General features: G+C 52.2%; 1 non-coding gene across 1 annotated transcript; it reads right to left on the bottom strand.

The window, feature by feature from the left end:
- Window positions 1-1,200: 1,200 nt before the first annotated feature.
- LOC132653842 (small nucleolar RNA SNORA48) lies at window positions 1,201-1,343 on the bottom strand. Its single transcript, XR_009591684.1, has one exon. It is a non-coding gene; the product is annotated as a small nucleolar RNA SNORA48 (small nucleolar RNA).
- Between the last annotated feature and the right edge of the window lie 1,705 nt (window positions 1,344-3,048).

Below are 3,048 nucleotides of genomic sequence, written 5' to 3'. Positions count from 1 at the left end.
GGACTGGTCCTTTCACACATCCCAACTGTTCACAGATTGTATATATTTTGAGGTGGGCCAACCCTAGATCTGGGTTTGGGTGGTAGCTAAACTGGTCAATTCTGGCTCTCCCTTATCTGTACCACCAGGGAGAGCTCTCCAGTATTGCTTCAGCTAGGCCACCCACTGCTGCCATCAGCAAGAAGGGTCAGCTCTCCTGCTCTTATGTACTCAGGGTCTGCTCACCCATACCCACACCTCCAGAACCAGCTCCACCGTGCTGCCCAATCAAGGCGTGGAGCCCACTCTCCCAAGTGCTGCGGCCTGTGAGGGGCTGGGCCAGCTCTCCTGCTATCACACCCTCGGGGATGGTTTACTTGTGCCTTCACCATCAGGGCCAGCTTCACTGTGTTATCAAGGCAAGGTGCAAGGCCCACTCTGCAGAGTGCTGCAGCCAGTAAGGAGCAGGGCCAGCTTATAGGCTTCATGACCCTTGTGGGTCAGCTCTCCTGACTGCCTCAGGGGAAAGCATCACCTCTGTGCCTGTGCTATCCCAGACAAGTGACAGGACCAGCTCTTCCACACTCAGACCCTCAGGCTAGCTCACCCACACCCCAGATAACAGGGCTAGCTTCACTGTGCTGCCTGGGAGAGGTGCAGTGCTTGCTCTCCTGAAGTATTGCTGCTGGAGAAAGGTGGGGTCAGCTCTCCAGAGTGCCTCAGTCAGGAAGGGTGGGGCCAGGTCTGCACAGTTCCTGGACATCCACATCCTTGCCAGGGAAGTTCCAATGTTCCCTAGTGGTAGTATGAGCCACAGACATCAATACCAACCCTGGCCACTGCACAGCCATGGGCCCAGACAAAGCCCTTAGTGGCAGCTAGGGATAGGACCTCACCATCGCCCCACATGGCAGGGCTGGCCATTCAAAACAGGCAATTCTCCACCCTCGAGTCTCCAGCTTCATCTCTCTTCATACTGCTGAAGCTGCTCTACTTCTCTTTCTCTCCCAACTGATGACCACATACTTGCCCATCATGGTGGCTCCCACTGTAGACCAGTGGGTCCAGTGGGTCCCTGGATGACATCCTCCAGCAAGCGGCCATCTACAGATGGCCTCTGCCTTGCACTAGAGAGCATGTCTGTAAGTATTCCATCTACAAGTGATTCTCAGGTCTCTGTCTTTCTCCTCCTGTGCTGCACTGCCTGGATTTGATTTTATCTTATATATCCTAGACATAAACAGCTGTGGCCACCAACCCAGGCATCAAACTAGGATGAACAAAGGACTACCATCTGCTCTGCCCCTGACTGATATAAGAACACCACCACCAACAAGGTATCTCTTTGCTCATTGCCAGGGAGGGTTGGTATTTTTTTTATCACCTTCTAGAGAACATATGGATGTCTTGAATGCTATCTCAAGACAGAAAAGCCACGAGATAAAACTAATTATGATGGGCAAGCAAACATTATTGGGTACCCACAAAGCTATGCTCAACAGGCCAGTGAGAGTCCTGGTCACCCTGAATCCATCAGTGGGGTTTCTGCATCTGGAAACACCTGGCCTTGTGGAAGCCAATGAGATGGGTGTGTTTCAGCACTGTGGGTATTTGCAGAACCCATTTGTCCCTATAGACCCCAAATGTCAGAGGACTCACTTGCTGACCTTTAGCTGATGGCAGGGGCTGATGTTGACATTTGCACAAGTGCTGGCACATGTCTCACTGAGGTGTCCTTCAGGGGCACAGCAGGACAGCTGCTGAACTGGTGGTTCACCACAGAGCAAGCCACTTACCACCAGTGTGGAAAGAACTGGAGATTGACTGAGTGGAATTTCCCTGCTGTTCTGGGTGGGCTTTGATGGGCTTATCTCTACTTCCTCTCCCAGACCTTTGGGTGGTACTGCCACTGATGCAATAGAAGTCAGACATCCTGCTCCACTATTGTAGATGCTGAATTACAGCAGTGGGAGGCGGAGGCTGCCTGTTCTTAGAAGGATACACATTAGAGGCAAAGGCAGGGAGGGTGTGGGCAATGCCGGCCTCTCTTCTTCCTTCCGCTGACCCTGAGAATCTGCTCTGTGCAGAAAAATGTTGAAGCCTCATCTCCCTCCCCTTACCAGGGCATTACTGGGGATCCAGTAAGTCATAGTTGAAGCTCCAGGAGAATTAAGAGGGAAAGACAGAAAGTTGGGGTTCACAGACTGCCTTCACACACCTTCGTCAGTCACTGCAAAGCATGACATTAGGCAGGGAGTTCAAGGCTAAAGCTGGATCCCACTCACAGCTTTCTGCGAGCTTGTCTTGTGCCACTGCATCTGCTATAACCAAGAGTCACAACCAGGGAGCTTGCAACAACAGATAGGCATCCAGTCAGCGTGAGGGCAGGGCCGAGCTCCTTCCTCCGGGGAATGATGCTTCCTAACTCTGGTTCCTAGAAGCTTCAGAGTGAGCTTTGATTTGGCTTTGTGGACTGTGAATTTATGGCGGTCAGTGAATTTATGCTACTCACTCTATAATCCCACACACCCGGATGACGTCAGAGGCCCTGCAAGTGATGCCAATAATACAGTTCTGGCCTCTCCTGGGTTCTGGCACTTTGTTATAGCAGCCAGCCTTCAGGGACTCAGTCTCACCAATGGAGATGCAGGTCTCTTACTGCTTAACCAGTGTGCCTTGGGAATCTCACCTGTGTCCATGCCCCAGTGATTTTCAAGCCTTGCACAAGCATGTCCAGATGGAATCACGAGGCAGCGTCCGAGACTTGTGGGTAAATCACAGGCACTTCTCTGAAGGTGCTAGATACTCCTATTGTCAACGTTTCTGAGACACGGCCAGTTCCGGGCACAGGGAATTAGGAAGAAACAGGCAGGGCCTCTGGAGAGCTAACCTGAAGCATGGGCTGTGTTCTGTTCAAAGCCTACCTCACCCTACTCACTCCCTCACGGGGTGAGCCTGGCTGCTCAGTTCGGGGCAGTCGAGCGGGGATCACGAATCTGCAATCTGTGCAGCCCAAGAGAGAAGTCTACGGCACTCTATGGCTCTCCTTCTCAAACTGTCTCAAGATCT

Source organism: Meriones unguiculatus, chromosome 4 (assembly GCF_030254825.1).
Source record: "Meriones unguiculatus strain TT.TT164.6M chromosome 4, Bangor_MerUng_6.1, whole genome shotgun sequence".
NCBI classification, from domain to species: domain Eukaryota; kingdom Metazoa; phylum Chordata; class Mammalia; order Rodentia; family Muridae; genus Meriones; species Meriones unguiculatus.
This window is presented reverse-complemented; position numbering and strand designations above follow the sequence as displayed.